The 21066-nt window shown below is 33.6% G+C and overlaps 2 long non-coding RNA genes across 3 annotated transcripts in view; one reads left to right on the top strand and one right to left on the bottom strand.

Moving 5' to 3' along the window:
• LOC125614517 overlaps positions 1-12188 on the bottom strand; it is a 53048-nt gene extending 40860 nt beyond the window's left edge. Inside the window, exon 1 of the long non-coding RNA XR_007345122.1 lies at positions 11748-12188. This is a non-coding gene — a long non-coding RNA (uncharacterized LOC125614517). The remainder of the gene's footprint in view (positions 1-11747) is intronic.
• Positions 12189-15698: 3510 nt separating this feature from the next.
• LOC125614584 overlaps positions 15699-21066 on the top strand; it is a 37927-nt gene continuing 32559 nt past the window's right edge. Inside the window, exon 1 of one of the 2 annotated variants that reach the window (XR_007345171.1) lies at positions 15699-15892. This is a non-coding gene — a long non-coding RNA (uncharacterized LOC125614584). The remainder of the gene's footprint in view (positions 15893-21066) is intronic. The other variant, XR_007345173.1, reaches the window with a different exon arrangement.

A 21066-nucleotide genomic window follows, 5' to 3' on the forward strand; every position in this document is an offset into this window, starting at 1 on the left:
TAGTTCTAACTATAATTACTAGCAAAGCTACTAAGTGTAATAGCAGTATGAGATGTTATGTCTAATTTGTCTTGGGTTGTTTCACTGAGTTTATTAATAGTTTGGGGAGATAAACATATTGTTGATTTTATACTTTACAAAATGCCATCTTTTCCCATTAAAAGTCAAAAGAAAGGCAAGTCTAAACTCAGAACAAAATTAAGGCAGTCATTTGGATTTGGGTTTCTATTGTGCTTATAAAACAAGGTGAATGAGATTGATCCTTGCTTTTAGCTATAATTTTTTTAAATAAAATTATGTTAACATAATTTTTCTGAAAAGCACGTGCTGCATTGACAAATGTATTTTCCTAAATTTGATGAAATAACTATGTGTTTGTTCACTCTCTAAAGCAGGCTACCAAACAATAAAGCATCTATGAAAAATTTCCTCTTATATGAAATTGTTCAGCTAGTAAAGATCTATCAAACATATAATCCTTAGTATATATTTGAGAAATGAATGTTTAAATTAGAAATGATAAAATCCAAAAGAAAACTAAGACAGAGGAATACATAAAATCATGTCACATATAGTGGCACAAGGTCACAGTGAGGGCAGTATCCAGACTTACCAACATCTTAGGCTTGAAGTTTCTTTAAAACTGCACCTTTTTTTTCTTTGTTTTTTGTTTGTTTGTTTGTTTGTTTGTTTGGGTAGTTGGTTGGTTGGGGAATTTTCTGTCCCCTATTTGTCTATGTGTCATCATAATTTTCAATATTGACTGTCACAACAGGGTGTAATATGACAAGTGGCTTTTCCTAGATTGACCCAATTTCACCATCTAAGGGAAGATGCCATCTTCCTTTTGTCTTTTTAAAGATTCCACAGGGCAGGACTCTGGCCCAATTGGGTCATGAACCCACACTAGTCCAGAGAGTGGCAGATGGAGCAGAGATGATAATTTCAACTCCATTTGAGCCACATGGTTGGAGTTTAGGGGAAGAGCCATCCATCAAACAAGCAGGATGAGAAGAAAATGGATGTCCCAGAAGGAAAAAATTTAACTGTGCACTGATAATTTTTGCTGGTTCATTAGACATTAGTGTTTCATTAGGCAAGAAAATGAGTTTTAAATTTGTGATATTTACATGTCCTACCTACCTAAATTCAATGGACACAGGGAAACTTTCTGCCAAGTATTACCAATGCATCAAAGAATAAACACTTTTCTACCTGTTATCTTCGATTCCTTCCTGTGTAGCTTTCCTTTCCTGTTACTAATTGGTTATTCTGCCCTACTTCTCCCATGCTGACATTCATACCAAGTCTGAATCCTTTCATAAAGACCATTTGATAATAAGTCATGGCTTTTTTTCTCCAAGTGCTACATATATATATATATATATATATATATATATATACACACACACACACACACATATATATAACAGATTCTCTAAAAATTAAAAAAATAACTCATAGATTAATTATCTTTCTGTCTGTGGTTTTGCAAAATGACTTGCTAGAGACTTCACACATTGATTATACTTGTCATTTTGATAAGATTTTAGTGAAGCTAAAACTCAGTTGAAAAAGCAAATTAAAATTTGCACATACTTGTGAAATCCAAATGCTGAAACCATCAGCTCTATTAGAAATGGAAGCAATTTGTTCAAATAACAAATGATTAGATATGGCAGGAATGTGTGATTAGAACCTCAGTTAATGGCCTTGTTGTATGACAAATGCAACTGTGACTTTATCTGCAGTCATCAGTTCACCAATAGCATTTTATATCCTTGTCTGGAAGAGATGGGATGTCTCCATAAAGACAGAATAGGATGGAGGTGGAGATTCCAGGAGTCTGAGAGTCTAAACAGCTTCTAAAGTGAACAAGAAATAAACTGTGTCACATTTACAGCTATTGAAATTTTCATTATTGTTGAGAATGACCTTGCTTTTGGAGTCAAGAGATGATAGAGAAAAACAGTCAGCTACCAAACATATTTCAAAGGTAAAGGTGACAAGATATTAACGGATTAAAGAGAGGATGTAAAGAAGTTGAAAGTAACTGGAGAGATTTAAGACTCAGTAAAAGCAAAAAAAGTTGTGATAATTTACTGATAAGAGGTAAAGAGCTGAGTATAGGTGACACATTCAGGTGTGTGTGTGTTTGTGTGTGTGTGTGTTTGTGTGTGTATGTGTGTGTGTGTGTGATGTGAAGGGCTTTTAAGACACATTAACTTTGGGATGTGTAATAGGTATTTAAATAAAGATGGTGAATAGGTGAATATTTGAGTGTGGAGTTCAGAAATGGAAATAAACATTTAGGAGTTGGTATCAGATGATTTTAGGACCATGAGACTATATGAGGTCACTAAAAATAGTGAATATAGAATAGAGCCCTAGAGTGCCTCCAATTTTAGGCCCCAGAAAGAAAGGAAGGAAACCAGGGGGAAAAAAAGATCAAGAAAAAGTGACCATAAAGGCTAAAAGGAGCCAGGCATGGTAGTACATGCCTATGAATCACAGTGGCTCAGGAGGCTGAGGTAGTAAGATCATGAGTTCAAAGCCAGCCTCAGCAGAAGCAAGGTACTAAGCAATTCAGCGAGACTCTAAATAAAACAAAATAGGGCTGGGGATGTGGCTTAGTGGCAGAGTGCCCCTGAGTTCAATCCTTGGTACCCCCACCCTAAAAAAAAAGAAAGAAAAAGAAAGAAAGAAAGAAAGAAAGAAAGAAAGAAAGAAAGAAAGAAAGGCTAAAATGAAAGAGTATTGTCAAAAAAGCTGAGTGGGGAGATAAGCAGCGGCTGTCAAATACTCTTGAGAATGAGGAATTGTCATTTGGGCTTGGGAATGTGGAGAAGTGACAATAGTGGTGGGGATGGAAACCCAAGTTTGGTGGACACAGAGAGATGGGAAGGAGCATGGAGACAACTCTTAAGAAAAGCTTCATTCTAAGGGGGATCTGAGAAATGGCACAGTCACCTAAGAAAGATATGCTGTCAACAGCAGGACATTCACTGATGGGAATGACCAATAGAAGTCAAAATGAATTTTCAAAGGAGAGCATTACTGGAGTGATACTCCTGAGCAAGCAGATGAGGATTGCATATAATTATAAACTTTGTTACTGTTGCATGGTGCTGTATTCAGAAAAAGAAGAAAGAAAAAAGAGAACACAAATACAAAGATGAAATACATCCATGGATAAGACAGAACTCACGGGAGCTTTTAACTTTTATTTTCTAAGGAAAGAAGAAAAAGGATAAAAAGGTGATGAAAGATAAAACAAAAAGGAAACAGTTTGGAAGCAATAGTCTCAGAAAGGGGAGAGTGAACTATTAGGATTCTATTTCTAAAGGGTAATGGAATCACAAGACAACTCAAAAGATTCACTCAGCCCTCCGAAATACCCACATGAATATTGCTGCACATGGGAAATAGTGAGACAATTAACTAATAGTGCCAATTCTTAGGAACACTGGTAAAATACACATTTTCACATGGGAGAGGGTCAAAGTAATTCATAATATTCTATTGATAGACCTGTTTTACATGTTCAGTGCCATGGATATTGATTTTCTCTTTCTTCTGATTTGTATAACTTCAATATTTGCCCACCTCAACATGAGCTCTTTCTGTTGTGTTTTAGCATTAGTATCTTCACCTGATCATAGTTTTAATTTCATATTCTAAGACTAATATTGCTAACAGGATATGGGTACTGACTAACATAATGGCTATATTTTATTACTGTCAGATGCTATTTCTTAGAAAAAAATAAGAGTGCTTTTAATTTCAGAAGTATTATATGTGTTCCTCCAAGCCTTCCTCGATTACTTATAATAAACTTCCTAAAAATGTAATTGCAATTATTTTCCTGTCTAGAAACTTTGGTTATCTGAAGCATTTTCCCCTGTCTTTTGCATTGTAAGTAAACTTTCCCTCCTACCCTAAGCTTATTGTCATTGGGATTTTCTTCTTGAAATGTCTTAAAACATTCATTTGCCTTAAGGACAATTGATCATTATTCCAAATATGTAATACATTTTATTTCAAAGTGTCCTTGGTTTATGTAGACATCAATAAGACATGCTCTGATTAGATTCAGAGTACTGTTTTATGCTGGAATAGACAGGAGAGACTGTGTGAATTCAGGTTATATACAGTGCACATTTACCATGACCTCACTTCCTAGAATTGGCTTTTGACCACACTTTTGTTTCTTAAATTATTAGTCTTCAAATGAACACAGCCAAATTTAAGATCATAATAATATAAACATTTGAATAAAATTCAAATGTTAAATAATCCAGATATGGGTTTCATTTATCCACATTCATTCTGAAAAAAAAAAAAAAAAAAAGATAATCTGTTGAGCCTCCCTGAGTTTAACACCATCTTTCTTCAGGCAAGTTTGACCTCTACAAGCCTGAGATGGCCACTCTGCTTGCACACTTCAAACTCTATACTTCATTGATTAAAGATGCTCAATATCACCTTGAGCATCCCATATTGTCTTATAACTTCTGCCATAGTGTCCTATTTTTAAGGAATAACCATGAGTAGACTACATCTAAATAGGAGAGAGTTTGTCAAGGTTATGAATGTGGCTTTGATATTCTGTTTTCTTATTTCCAGATTAAATATCCACAATTCTGAATTACTCTTTTCTGAATACCATTCTGGTTTATTTCAAAATATCTCTACTAAAATTAAAGGCTATTATCCTGTTGGGTTTCTAATAAGGCAGGGTACAATGAATGAATTTCACACATTATACATATATATAATATACATACATATATATAATATTAATTTCAGAAACCTAGAATTTTATCTGCTTTTGTGTGTCACACTACATTATCCCATGCAAAGTTTCTTTTCTAAAATATTTAAGTATTATATCAACAGATAGAAGTATCAAAAGTCTTCCTTTATTGTATTCTATTTTTGAAATGAAGTCTTCCATATTCCCCCTATATGGAAATAACTACCTGAGAATACATATGTGTTCCAATGTCATAATTTCTATGTTTCATTGTAATTTTAACACCCTAATGTAATCACTCCTTGACCCAATTTCAGCAAAGATAATTTGGACAAAGTTCATGTAATTATTCAGGATAGGACGAGTGACCTAAACTCAAACATCAGATTATCCTTTCAGTCTAAGGTTAGTTCACGAACACCGCATCAACCAGTGAGCCTCAGTCTAGGTTCTCTGAGCTCTCAGTAAATGAATCTACTATTTTTTTCCATAGGACATGAACAATAAGGGAGGTGGGACAGCACCTATAACTAATTTGCAATCATATGAGTCCAGAACAATAAAACAGAGTCTAAAAATAGTGATAAACTTATTCTGAGATAATGTGACTCCTATGTTGAGCTGAAGCCAATTTACTCTGGAACTATACACGAGTAAACTAAAAAACAGTGCACCATTCACAATAATAAAACATCTTTAGTTATAAACCACTATAAAAATTGTATGTGTTCTCGTCTTCATTGCTTAAAAATAAGCATCATATGTGCCTTGGTCAAATGTCTTCTTCTATAAGTCTGTGGCATCCCTGTTCTAAATTTCTTATAGTCACCAACTACCAGAAAAGAGAAACAATTTTTATACAATTACAGTATAATTTTTTTATTAGACTATTCTCTAAGGTCCTTAGCAACGAGTAGATATATATCTCTTACAGTGATGTATCTCAAATATTAAGCATATATTATGACTTATCTATTTATTGAGTGAAGGAGTGAAGGAAAGCAGAACTGCTACAAAAAATAAGAATCAGCCCTATAGGATAACCTTGGATTTCTTTCTTGTATGTGTACATCTGTCTATAATAACACCTCAGTGGAATTAAGGAAGCAGAATATGAGAAGAGTGGAGAGAAGAAATTAAAGAAGTCCACCACCATCATTAGCTAGAATTGGGGTAAAAATTGCTTGTAGTTTGCAAAAAACACAAAAATAAAAAACAAACAAACAAAAAACCAGCAAAGCTTCATTTGGTGACTCTCCTACTGCACTTACTTCATTATGACTGTGATCCTGGACATAGCTCAACTGTTCCAGGGCTGCATTGCCCTCTGTATAAAATGGCAATTATCATGCCTGCCTCACAGAGTTGTAATGATCAAATGAAAAAACAAAGAACACATTTAACTGCTATTATTATCACTTAAAAATGCCTTGATAATATGAGTACATATTGGCAGAATCGCAACGAGGTTTCAAAGATCTGCTTTTAGTATCCCTAGAGAGACTAGAATTGAAAGATGTATCATTTTGATGGTTTTTAAGCTTTACTTTCATCAAATGAAAAATCTTATAGACTTTTAAGATATAATACAATAAAATTTACATATTTCATTTCCATGTTCTTTAATGTATATCTTAGAACATGAGGAAAATTCAGATCACATCATTATCCCCCAAATTGATCAAAATCTGTTCACATTTTCTTTCTTTCTTTCTTTTTTTTTTTTTTTTTGTGGGAGTGGAGATGGGGCCTATGGGGATTGAACTCAGGGTTGCTCAGACACTGAGCCACGTCCCCAGCCCTATTTTGTATTTTATTTGGAGACAGGGCCTCACTGAGTTGCTTAGTGCTTAGCTTTTACTGAGACTGGCTTTGAACTTGCCATCCTCCTGCCTCAGTCTCCTGAGCCATGATCACATATTCAATTTGAGAAAAAAATAATGTAACTAACTGATATCACATTCCCTATACTGTTCTATGTAATCTGACCATGAAAATTTAATTCATGACCATTCCAGGAAGTCACTTATTTTGATGTTAGTTTATATTATTTTAGTTCTTGCAATTTTCAGAAAAGAACTCATTCTACCTAGAAAGTTGAACTCAAAATAATTTACTATACATGTAAGTGATACTTAAATTATTGATATAATCAAAGCATACAAAGAAAGATATATGCATTATATATTTACTAATTTTTGCTCATATATATTTCAATATTCCTTGTTGAAAGTACTTCACAAAAGAAAGTACTTCACAGATCCTCAAGTTTGGTGCTAATTTTGTTTCTTTCTTCACTAGGAGGGTATCCCTAATTCTCCAAAATCAGCATTAAAAGATTTAAAATAGTCACTTGTATACTAGTCCTTTTTATCCAGGCCTAAGTAATTTCTAATATGAACATCTCACCTTTATGAGTTTTGACGGTTTTATTTTTTTGTTTTGTTTTTGGTATCAAGAATTGAACCCAGGGGTATTTAACAACGGGTTCACATTCCCAGCCCTTTTTTAGCTTTTATTTTGAGACAGGGTCTTGCTAAGTTGCTGAGAATGGCCTGAAACTTGTGATTCTCCTACCTTAGCTTCAAGTCATTGAAATAACCTGTGTAGGCAACCAGGCCCAGCTTGTCTCACATGGTTTTAATGATTAGAATATTTGAAAATATATTCTCTTCCCTTCAAGTCAATTCTAGTAAGGTGGGTATTTTCAATATAGTTGAGCTAACATAAAAAATAAATTAAGTAGGGTAAAAATCATAAACCCCAAATAAAGGTCAAGAAATAAAAGGCTGCTCCTTTAAACTTAACACAAACACATGAAATATATGACAATCTATTCAGCCAAAATGTATGTGAACATATAAATATTTCAAGGAAGTTACTTTTATTTACATATAAATGTAAAAATCATAGGACCTGATATCTGCCATGCAAAGTATTTTGAACACTAACAACTAGAACAAAATGCTTAAAAAAAAAGAAAAAAATGATTCAAAAGCTAAATTAGTGATAATATAGTTCTTGCAGAATTTAATATTATTTGCCCCACACAGTAATTGAAAATATTCTATTGAAATATATATGCATATATCCCTTAAAACAGCACAAACCTTATGAGTTCCTGCTGGAGTAAACTCACCTGTTCCATTCACGCATGGATATTTAATGATTAGTTCTAGTCAGATATTGTTACAGAATAAATGAGCCCTAAAAAGCATTGCTCAAATATGTTTCACAAACTTACCTCAGTGAGCACAAAGGACAATTTTATATATCTTTTTCTAAAATTGACATTTTTGTATTAAAATGTGCTTATTATTGGAGTTTTAATTTTATGAACAGGACCACCTAATCTTAAATCGCATATCTTGCAAAATGCAAACCTCTCTTTATAAATTAATCTGTATATGGTATTCTTCATAGCTTGAACATATACACTTTTATTATAGGAACATCTGTGACATTATCTCACACACACACACACACACACAAAAAAAATATTGTATGTCACCCATGGGCTCATCAAACAATATATTCTAAGTTATCTCTTAGATATTTGCTTATATACTCTGCCCTTTGAACATCAATCTCTCATATTCTGTTTATGTCCATTAGACTCTAAATTAGCCTTCCAAAGTAAAACTACACAAATCAAAAAAAGACTCTTTATTCTTTATACAACCACAACCCCACCTTCCAAATGTTCCACATTTTTCTCCATTGTTGTACCTCCCATTTCAATCTGGTTTCACATCCTCTGTCCACTGACTGTCCTTGTCTCTTTTGTCCTCCTCTCACAGTTTCTAAATAGCATTCAAAATTTGAGAAATTTTTGCTTCTTAAAACAACAATTTCTAAAACTGTACTCTTTTCTTTTCCCTTAATATCTCTGGCAATTCCTTTCATTTCTCTTACTTTGCTCTTTACTACTTCCTCTCTAGATGTGGGAGTTGCCCAGGCCTTGATTCTGTTTCTATTCTATTTCTTTTGACACAATCTTTTTGGGTAAACTCTCTATTCCCAGGGAAATAATAGGATTTATACAGATTACTATATTGAACACTTTGACTAAGAATTTTTATTGTATTTTGAATGAAAGCCAAGATTCTACAGATGTTCTGTATATTCTGACTCCTCATACAAACCATGAATATACACGTCATGCACACACACATACATCACATTCACATTTCATGTAAAGATGCACACATTGATGCCTGGACCCTTCCAATACATCAGCTTGTTGTCTCTCAGGCTGGGGGTATAGCTCAGTGATACAGCACAAGCTTCGCATGTTCAAGGCCCTGGATTCAATCACTAGCACCACTTTTGTGCTAAATCAATGTTGACTCTCAGAGGGGACTGATCTAAAAACCTTTCCTATGTTAATGGCTCTCCAACCCCATCCATTATTTTTTATGATTATCCCAAATTTATTTCCTCCATTGCCCTTAGTCTGAGCTGTACTTAATAGTATTCTGTCTTCTTATTCATGGTGTGCTGCCCTCATCAAACTGTAAATCCCATTAGGGTACCTCTTATGTCTGCTAACCCACCTGTGCATGCTAGAATATATGGGATATAGAAGACATTTAGTAAATATTTCCTGTAAGAAAGCATGTGTATATGAATTAATTAATTTGTCCTTTTCTAACAGCATATTTCAGAGAAACCAATGTGTACTTATAGGCTCCTTCTTATAATTTGTACTTCTGTTCAGATAATTCCTAAAAAAAATACTACTGGAAAGTATAATAATGAAATATCATTTTGTAACATTATTAACAGTTATTATGTCAAAATTATTTTCATAATTAATAGTTGAATATGTACAGTGATAATAAATTCAACTCTAAAATGTTTATAAATTAGAATTTCAAAAATAGCCAACTTGAGAGAAATAGATTATCTTGGAGTCCATTTGGATTCTCTTCTGGTCTATATATTTTTTGTATATTATAATTATTTCATATAAGACAAATCAATGTGGTAATCTTTTTCAAGTCTTATAATCTCATCATCAAGCACTTAGAAAAATGTTTCTTGGGCTGGGGATGTGGCTCAAGCGGTAGCGCGCTCGCCTGGCATGCGTGCGGCCCGGGTTCGATCCTCAGCACCACATACAAACAAAGATGTGTGTCCGCCGATAACTAAGAAATAAATATTAAAAAAAAAAAAAAAAAAAGAAAGAAAAATGTTTCTTAAAAACATCATTTTGTGCAGTGAAGAGAAAAAAAAATACCTATGCTTTTTTAGCTACAGTTTGGGTAAAGAGCAACATAAATTTCATTCAAATGTGTCTTGTGAACAATTTAAATTGAAAAATTTGATCATGTTATTTTATCAAATCATCTTTTTCAGGTTTGGGGAGTACATGAAGATATGTTCATTTCCTCCACAGTCCAGGACTTCAAAAACTATCTCAAATGAATTTTATCCTCTCAGACACTTCTGAAGGTATCATTATTACAGATAGTATAGATAGCTTCTTTCAACTTCCATTCTACCTATCTTGCGGTTAGACAAATTGGAATTCCAGAATTTTGTATCTGGTGGACTCCCTTGCTGCTAGTGCTCACCAAGAAACAAAAGTAAATCCCACCAACTAAATGCACATACATGAAACTGACTTGCAGAAATGGTTGGACAAACTAGATGTCTGATTTGGCAATTGAAGATGTTAGTCAGTTGCTGAAGTCTGCTTATACATTTCCATCAACCAGCCTTTGTGACTGTTAGAAGAAAGCTTTGTGAATGAAATTGTTTCCTGACCTATACTTTATGATTCAATATCATCTCCTTAATTTTGATTCATCCCTTCCTGCCTACAATTTTGGAGGTACCTAATTCCCTGTATAGAATCTCTTCTCTTCGTAGTAACTAGAATGTTTGATATGTATTACACCTAAGTCCAACACTAACATGGGGAGATGTTTTTAAATTTTTTGTTTATTTTTTAATGGCAACCCATCAGGTGGAAACATACATTATAATGTGGCAAAAATATCCTTGTGATTTTTCTTTTTTTTTGTTTCATGTAATGTTTTAAAGTGACAAGATTTTTTACATGTATACTTTCCAATATATACTAAATAAGAGATTATTATAAGTAACCACTATGTCCCAATTACTTGGTTTCAACTATTATTAATCAAGAAGCTAACAATCTTGCATAAAAACTTCAGTCAAATTTTCACTAGCACAGATCATTAACAAAGCATGATTTACCAGTTTCATGCATTAGAGGAGTATTTATCAGTCAATAGAATTTGATTTTTAGCTTCTTTTGCATCTAATTAATATTCTAACTGTAATAAAATATAATAGTATAACAAGTCTATATAGTAGATAATCACATAAATTATATAAAAGTGAAACAAATAAAATATAACACTCAGATATTAAATAAACTCTTAGGATTATCTTTTGCCTTACAGATTTGCTACTATTTATGGTTACAGTAGTGATATCATATGCTCTACCATATTTCTTTTACTATTTTAGGAAGAAATGACATATGTGCCCCAGCTCTTCAAGATCTTGTTACACTCATTTCTCTCATTATCTGTATAAACTTTTACTACTTTCATAATAAGCTTAAGATTGGTTATTTTTAATCCACATTGCCATCACCTGAAAATATAATCAGAGAATTATTAAACTCTGAAAAGAAACGTTAGAGTTAAAAAACAATATTAATTAACTTTCTCTCCATCTTCCTCTCTCTCTCTCTCTCTCTCTCTGTCTCTCTCTCTCTCTCTCTCTCTCTCACACACACACACACACACATCCATTTGCACACACATCAACACACTCGATTTTGAGTATTAGAGGACTAAAAACTTGAACAGAAATTATTAAATCATTCATATTCCAATCAGGAAACTGAATTAAATTTAAAGAACCAACGATATTTTATATAATCAAATGGTAAAATGACAAACTTAACAAAAAGAAAACTGGTTTCAAGATGGACAAATTTGTTCTGTACCTCTAGCTGAGCAGCCACCCTAGATATGCCCACTGTGATCTGTGCTTCACTGGCTGAGCACTGGCCTTACAGGAAGTGATGATGGCATAATCAGTTCTGATGCTATTCCTGCACAACCTCACTTTGACATAAAGGTCAGGCAACCAGCACAGGTTTCCAGCTGCATGGAAGTATCAGATTTTCCTATCACTCATTACATATTAATGTGTTTTGCCTATCCCCCAGAAAAGATACACCAAATCAAAACATCAAATACATAGACACACACAAACACACACACACAAACACATTATTGAATTTGGTAAAAACAACTTTTCTTTCTGATTCTGCATACATGTGACAAAAGCTTTGAGGGTTACAACTCAAAAATTTCTTCTTCAAATTTTTTAACAAAGCTGATGGCTCAGAAAGAAGCACCTTATCTATCTTCACCACCCATACATGTAACATCACAAGTCCATTGATCTAAGCAACAAATTTCTTAGTATCATCATATGGTCAGTACTGTGTTTTTTCCATTCTTAAGACATATGTCACCAGGAAAATAAAGTAAGTTTAAAGTAAAATTAAGTATTGAACAATTCAATAAACCACATCTATGTATTCTTCATAATATAATTTGGGGTGCAAAGTAATTGACAATCAACTCTTATACTGGCAGAATATCTGACTCTTTCTCTCTCATCATTTTATAAGCCATATAATCATGCAATTCTTAGTATTTTATATGTATTTTTTTTTACCCCAGTTATAGTATACCAGAAATATGCTCTCATTCCTGATTGTTACTTGCTAAGAATAATTGTTAGTTAATTTGGGATCCTGTGTATTTTATCACCATCTTGTTTGCCACATAAATTACTACTCCTTCATAAAGATAAAGGTTTCACTGATGCCATCCCAGCCTTCTTGCTCTTCCTAGCCAACGTCCTACATTGAAGCTCCCTTCAACTGCTCCCTTATGTAAGCTTACCTACTGCCTCATTTTGTAAGGCATCATTTTCCATTTACCACTATATGGAGAAGATTTGGAAATCTCATTTACTTGAAGTTGCTAATACCTGAGAGGAATTAGTTTTTTACCCCATACACACAGGCCCTAGGAGATTTGCATTGTAATGAAAGAGAATTCCCTCATAACTCAAAGGAATGGAAAGACACTAATAGTAGAGTTTCAAGCATCACTGACATAGTGGAGGAAATATTTGGGGTGTGAATACTTATCTTCAAACCATATTACTTGAGATGACAATTTTTTCCATGTAGATTTAAGCATTACATGAATTGAAGCTGACATTCATGTCTCTGCCAGAATAAAAACAAAACTAAATGTAAAAAAAATCTAAACCCTAAAAGTTGAAATAATCCTATTTCCTAATGACGTGCCTTATTCTTTCTTGGTTTCTTATCTTTGCAAAGCTATACTAAATAGAAATAAATAGATAGACTAATCCTCTCTCTCTCTCTCTCTCTCTCTCTCTCTGTACTGTGCAGCTCTTGTCTTTGTATCATATCATAACCAAGATGGCTCTCAGCTTGACTGACTTCAGAAAGGCTTTTTCCTGACCTTAGGTGCCTGACTATCCTTTCCTAGAGCAATTACTTATAAAACTTGGAATTGTAAATTCTTTCTTGGCCCCTATGTGATGTGAATCTTTTAAAGCCTCTTTAAGTTTTACAACACAGGGGTGCCCTTCTCAAAGATCTGAGAACCAGGCCTTAGAAAGATAATCATGGAACTGGATGCAGTGGCTCACTCCTGTAATCCCCGAGATTCAGGAGGCTGAAGCATGAGGATCACAAGTTCAAAGCCAGCTTCAGCAATTTATGGAGGCCCTAAGCAACTGAATGAGACTGTGTCTCAAAGTAAAAAACAAGAAGGACTTGGGGATGTGGTTCAATGATTAAGCATCCTTGGGTTCAATCCTTGATACCAAACATAAATAATAAATACCATGAAGAGAAGGTCGTGCCATCTCTCAGTTTCTCTCCTAAACATAGAAGAGAGGAAGTTTACTTTTTCTTGGAGTAAAGCCTATTTGCAAATGTGGATGGCTGAAGATCCCTGTTTCAGTTCTAACACACTCCTACTTTCTGTTTCAGCAGAATTAAGTCAGAGGGAGTTCCAGTCTCTCCCACTGATTCTAATAGTCTTGAACAATTCTTCCTTGTCTAGCTAGCTCAATCTTTTGCTTGTCGAAGTCTTCACATGGTTAGATTCAAGAATTCATATCCAAATTTGTACAAGTTACAGCAAGGTGGTACTGGGGATTAAACACAGGGCCTCACACTTTGCAAGTGCTCTACCACTGAGCTACATCCCCAGCCTGACAGTAAGATTTTGTTTTGTTTTTGTTAAAAAGACATCTTAAACATAATGCAAGGGAACAAAATAAATTTAATACCTTTCTTTTTCAGGTCAATGGGAGTGTCCTTCTCACTTTTCTTTTTGGCGTCTTCTTTTTCTGCTGTTAAAATAAGAAAATTCTAAATCTCTGCCTATTTAATTTTCATATATTTCAGGACATGCATGAGTGTCATTAAGGCATCCAATTTGTCTTGTGAAAATGAGTCCCACATCAGAGCCATAAGTCATGTCAAGTATGAGTGAACTAGCACCTACCTAACAGACAAATGGCTTAGGTGTGCTTTTTTCTCCAAGAAAGAACAAATTTTTGGTACAGGAAAGAAGTACTTCATAAAAGTGTAAGCATTATATGCTATTATTAATTATGGTAGAATCCCATCATTTTTCTAAAACATACTAAAAGGAACATATTGAATGTCCCTTGAGCTACTAAGTCACTGGAAGCATATCAGGAACTTTGAAATCTCTGAAGCTCACGTGGAGACATCAGATGAACTATTTGAAAACAACCAACTAAGAAAGAAAAAAAAAAAACTCAAACTTTTCAAATATTTACTTCCGATTGCATAAAATGTTCTGCCCCATGATAGATATTTTTATTAAGCTGAATTAGTTGAATATAATATTCACATCAACATATATAGTCAAATAAATTAATGAATTAACATTGAGCAGTTTCTAAAACAGGAAAGAATAATCAGACAATAATAATTTTTTAAAAGTATTTAGGCTTTGCATTGTCTTACTAAAAATTTAATCAATTTCAACTCTATTTTGAACATTTACAAAGCTCAAAAGAGTTTGTTAATAACTATGACTATGAAATCATAAAGTGAATTTATTTCCCAGGGGAAAAAAAAACAGCTTTATTAGTAGCAATGTAAATAGATACTAATTAATTTATGAGTTAGACAGCTTTTTGAAATCTTTACCTTTCTTTTTTGTTTCAGAAATAACTTTCTTCTCAGCTTTCTTCTCTCCTTCTTTTTCTAGAGAAGAAATGTAAAATATTTCCTTTAGGAAAATTTAGTACAAAAGGAAAGTCAACATTGGAAAGAGGGATTACTGTTAAGTCAATTCTGCCTCTGGACAGCTTTGTGATTTTCAACAAGTGACTGAACCTCACTAAGCAGTATTTTCCTCATTTGTAAAATAACAGTACCTTCCTCAAAGCTAGATAATGTTTACCAAGTTCTCAGTGTGGTGCCAGCCTAACAGTAAATGCATAACACTTTAAGCTGCTAATGTTGTTTACAAATCATGAACAAGAGAGTTTGAGCTTTCTGAGCCAAACAGTTTTGGTTTAGTGCCTTAAGTAAGATATTGACATATAAAATTAAAATATAATTTCTTCAGAAATATATTACAGGTAAGCTACAAGAATTAATTTTTTTGCTTTCTTTTTATAGGTTTAATCATGTTAGGAATGATATATTTTGCCATTAACAATACCTATTTTGATTTAGATGATTTTCAAATCTGGCTTTTGTCAACAGGCATTTACAGCTAGGTGACATTTGTCTGGCAATGTGTTGGGGACATAACTTCCACTGCCCTTTCTGAGTGATTGTATCAGGGAAAGTTCTCAGACAATCTTTGCACTCAGTGTTCCAAGTAGGTTTGGGTGCCATGTGGAAGTGTGTGGTGTCTCTAAACTCCATGGAACACCCCTCTTTCCAAAATCTGAGAAAGTCTCTGTCTGACAGGTAAAGAGAGAACCTCAAGTGCTGCTCAGCCATGACCATGTAACAATTGGACATCCCGGGACAATTTTCTGGTAAGCAGACTCATTTCACATCACAAAATTGTGTGCTAGTACATACTTGTTGGATTAGAGTGTTCAGTGATTTTTAGATTTGAGACAGTGATAAGTATGGTTTAATGTTGGCAATTGACTGTTTTTTATCTTAGATTAATAGGGTTATTATATTTGAAATATCTGTATCTTTGCCATTTGTCATTTTTCTGTCATTTCAGATATAGGTGTATTCAAAAATTTCCATTACCCAGAACTATTATAAGAGTTACTATGCTGAGGAAATTCAATGTGTAGTTCTGAGATGAATGCACAAGTTGTCTACTAATGACTGTGTCTTATTAAAAACAGGAATTAATTCATCCCCTTAGGTTTAGAGCTTTTTACCTACAAGATCAAAGACAACGCTTTCTTTTAGTGTTGAAAGCATAATTTATAAAGAGTGACTTTTCAAAACTCCTAGAGAAAATCTAGTGTTGTAGAAAGAAATATATTCACACTTTGTCTAATTATGTCTACACTATACTGTTGCCGCTCAACCAATAAGGAGTATAAAGTCAAGAAGTCAAAGTTTGACAGTTTCAAAGTTAAAAGTAAAACCAACTGAATTCTGCTTTTCCTTTTCCTAAATGTTTAGCTATATAAAATATGGAAATCACATTAAAATTCGAAATAAAAATACTTTTGGTTTAAAAATCATTATATTCAGCTTCCTTGGAAGAAATTTTATGTAGCAGGATGTTTTCCATCTCATCTAAATAAATGCATATGCCAGGCAATTGAACAGGCATTTGTTAAACATTGCCATCTGATGTCAGATATCAGAAGAGGGGTTAAATAAATTATAGACCACTTGCAAATATTTTTAAGCCCATACTAAATATCAATGCCTTAGTCACCATGAAATCACAATACAGTACCCAGTCAAGTTTCATAACATAGATGAATAAATATTTTTTAAAAAACTCTGTGCCAATTAGTCAATATTATACTGAACTTCAGAATGAAAGTAGCTGTTGAGGCCATAAGGCAGAAGTCATTATTTTATTTTAAGAAAATGCTCTTGTGCAGTAAATTCTCCCCTTTGAATATAGCTGGGATTTTATTGTGGCAATACGGTATTCTTGCCTTGGTTCAGATTGAATTAATGCTTTTATTACACATTCTGCCTGTGATTACAGCCATACACTGTGAGAGTCATGAATAAGAGCAGAAGTCCACAAAAAGCAGGTATAAATAATGTACTTTAATAACATTTTTATGAATTAGACCTTTAAGCTGTCATTATGGGACTTATTTTATTCACAGTGAATTTCATTTAAAACATCAACTTCTGAAGAATCTGCATTTCTTCAAGCACTATTGTCTATGTTCTCTAGGTGATTTGGCAGGAGTGGAATTAAATTTTTCATTTATAAAAGACATAACAATTTAATTATATGCTAGTTGGATATAAAAATGGCCCGTGCTTCTTCCATGAAAACTCTCCTTCCCTGACGTTTTTTTTCTCCCTCCACTGTCAACAGTACTCTTCTTTTCCCATGTGACTCTGCACTTGCATACATACTTCATCTTCACTCTCTCTTCCAATTTGCTGTTCTGTTTGCAACAGAGAAGGATTAGAGCATTTAACACCACTGGTTTTCCAAGAGATAGCAATTAAATGTGTCTATAGGATGCAAATTAATCAGCATATTGCCTTTTTCTGGCGAAAGTGTCATAAGCCTTGAGATGATGGATTTATCTGGCAGAGATCACAGGAAAGTCTGGTTGGGAGAGAAATCCTCTCTACAGCGTGAAGCTCTGAGCCAACAAACATGTTATTAGCTTCTGCATAAATTAACATCAGATGAAAGAAAAATTAAATGACTTACTTTTTACTTTCTAAACCCTTACAATGGGCTTTTCTCTTCCTTTTAAATGTTTTTATGCTGTCTCAAAGCCAGAAAATACATAATAGTTAATTACAGTTGTAAAGTTTTCTAAGATGCTGGTTCCTAGCAAAACGAGGAAACTAATGCAAGTTGTTTCATTTTTGTCTCATGTTTTGTTCCTCCCTCTTTGCTTTTCTAATGTGATTATCCAGATTCTGCATGTCAGATGGATTTTTTCTTTCCAACACTCTATGGCCAGGATTGACATAAGCTTGGTTTCAGTCAAGTAAATAAGGAGTAGTTTCTTTCATAACAATACATTCCAACATTCCTTGTCACTGTCACCTTGTTTGTCTAGAGTGACAGAGATTGGCCTGGAACTCAGCTCATGGTATCACCATGGAAAATTCATTTAAGCAGATAAGCTGAATTACATGAGTGATTATTAGAGTTTTCCCAATGTTATCTACAGAGACATGGGGCAAGAGAGAAAACATAGTGACTTTGGTCTGGATTCTGTCCCTGACCCTTCCTGGCTGTGTGATATTGGGCAATGTGTTGTCACATGCTACATTTCTTTTTCCTCATTTGAAAAGTGGGGGTAATAAAATCTCCCCTGCTATATTGTTGTGGGGAATGGAGATGACTGAGCTAAAGTGTCTGGTGCAGAGAATGGAGTGGATGTTCAAACTATAATGAGTAATAAGTAGCTTCTTACTATAGTCTATAAATAATAAAAATATGACCTCATACAATTTAGTAATTTATCTAGGTACAAGACCTATTTATAGATTTGAGTAAGTTCAAATTGATTCTTGTTTTTCTATATCCAAAAAATTCTATGTCTGCAATCTTTTAAATTGAGAACTTAAGGAAAAATATGTATATGGAGAAATAAGTATATTACAAAGAAGCATTTTGCTAAAATGAATAAAAGTAGATTTGTCTCAATTCTGCTATTATCATAGCAATTGCTTTATGTAACTGTAGGTAAAGCATAGATCTTCTGTCTTTAACCATAAAAGGTAGGAAAATTCATACAATATATTTAAGACCTTCTTCCCTTCTTTATTCTTTATTTCTAAAATGAAATATGCATCATTTTACATTTATAATTTTATTTTTCTGGGAACAAATTCAAGCTTCAGAAGTGTAAATAGCTATTGCATGTTTTGTGAATTTTAAATGGCTTATTTTTTTTAAGCAAGAGAAAACTCCATTTGAGAGGCTTAAAATTAATATGTATATATATTGATATAATGTCAGGTGATGATAAGGCTTAGAAAAAAATACATCTTGATTTAGAAGCTTAGGGAATTAAAAGATGGAAGATGGCATTGCTTTATTTATTTGTTTGTTTATTTTTTAGGGTTAATCAGGGGTAAATCTTTATGGATAATATTTGAAAAAAGTGGGAGAACTTTGGGCTTCTTAGAACTTTTCAGCAAAGGAAAAGAGACTACCAAAACCTTCAAGTCAGAGCATGCTAGATATATAATAATAATGACAACATGGGAATAAGTTTGGCTAGATTGAAAACCTCAGGAGAGTGCTTAGAAGTGTGGCCAGAACTTTAGCAAGGCCAAGCCTGTGAATGCTGTTGTTTGTACTAGAAATTTTCCATTTCACAGAAAGTAACATGGAAGGCTACTAGGAGGTTGTAAGCAGAAGTTATATGTTCTAAGTTCCTTTAAAGGGAACTTGCTTGTTGTCAGGTAGTATCAATTAACCCATTGGATTTTGTAATTGTATTGCAAGGAAGAAAACTTAGAACACATAAAAAAGAATTCAACATTATTCTTTTTCTCCCTTATCCCCCCAAAATTACATCTGAATTTTATTTGAGACTCTTGAACGGATGAAACATTATAGAAACATAAAGAGTTCCTCCCTTTACATTGTAGTTAGGTTGCTATGACAGCAAAATTCTCTAAATTGAGACTTCCCTTGAGTTATCTGGCCTTTCAGAGCCTGAATACATTTATTTATTTATTTAGCCTTGATTTTTTTTAAGTTCTAGCTGAATTATTCTTAGGAACCAAATCTTCTCATTATGAGCTATTAACAACAAACAAGTATCAACCACAAATTCTGTAGTGCTTTTCAATGACTACAAAGTGACAATTTAGTCACTTAAATCAACAAATGTTCATTTAACCTTATGTCCAACCACTTGCAAGAGTCTGGTTTTAATAAAGACTCCTTCCAAGAGCTTCAGGTGTGAGAATAATAAGTGAGAAAACTCACAATTACTGTAAGGACTATGAAAGGTGTGGGGGAGCCAGTCAGAAAGCCCACACTCAGGAGGACCCAGTAAAGTGAGAAAGCTGCTACTGCAGTAACCTTAGGTGCAGTCTCAAATGGTGTGTGGGAACTGATGCTGCAGCAAGTACACAAGTGTTAGCACCAGTGCTGGCTGTGGGCATTGAGATACACAGTTCATGCCTTGCAGATTCAGGCTGAGAACACTAACCGATAGATACCTCATCCTTCATTAAGTAAATGTCCTGAGCACCCCAGATCTAAATCCAAACCTGTTCAGGATGCATTTTTTTTTTAATGAAAAAGAGAGAGAGATCTCAATTACTTATTTCATACAGTCAAAGCAAGGTTTAAAACAAGGTTTAGTTTTGTTTAGAACCACTGCAAGATGATAAGAAATTATACCAATGGAATACAGTACATGACCTTACATAATTAGCATATACTTAGTCCTCAGGTTAAAGTCTACACTTCCTATAACTAGTAAGAAGATGGGCTGAGGAAAGGTGAGTAGCTTGACAAACTTTACAAAACATGTAAATGACAGAATGAGGATTCAAATCTAAGGATGAAAACAAACTCAAATCTTTCTCCTGCAATATGGAAAGTGAAACTATAGGTAGATACTCTTGCAAACTGAGACAAGGGCAGAAAAGAAGCATAAGCATATACTTCCTCATTGTCAGACTCACCTTTCAGCTCAGTTATAATAAAATTCTTTGACCTAAGGACAATTCTGTTCTGTTTCTGAATTTATTATGCAAAAAGGAATGCAAAAAGAAAGATTATTTACTACACTTTAAATTGCAAAAAAAGTTAATTCAACTCAACATTTATTAATCAAACTTAATAATATTTAAAATAGGTAAGGTAGATTTCCCTAAAACCTTTTTAAAATTCTAAAAAGTTTTTTGTTTCTTTTTTTGATGAATGATTGCATTAATCTTGGCTGGAATAAGTTGTGAAAGATGAAGGCTGCCACATCTATTCGTTTTTACTTTCTATATAGACAAGAAACAGCTAAGACAACCTCTGTGGGACTTGAAAGGGCAACAGGGA

The sequence above is a fragment of the Marmota marmota genome, unplaced genomic scaffold (assembly GCF_001458135.2).
Source record: "Marmota marmota marmota unplaced genomic scaffold, marMar, whole genome shotgun sequence".
NCBI classification, from domain to species: Eukaryota; Metazoa; Chordata; class Mammalia; order Rodentia; family Sciuridae; genus Marmota; species Marmota marmota.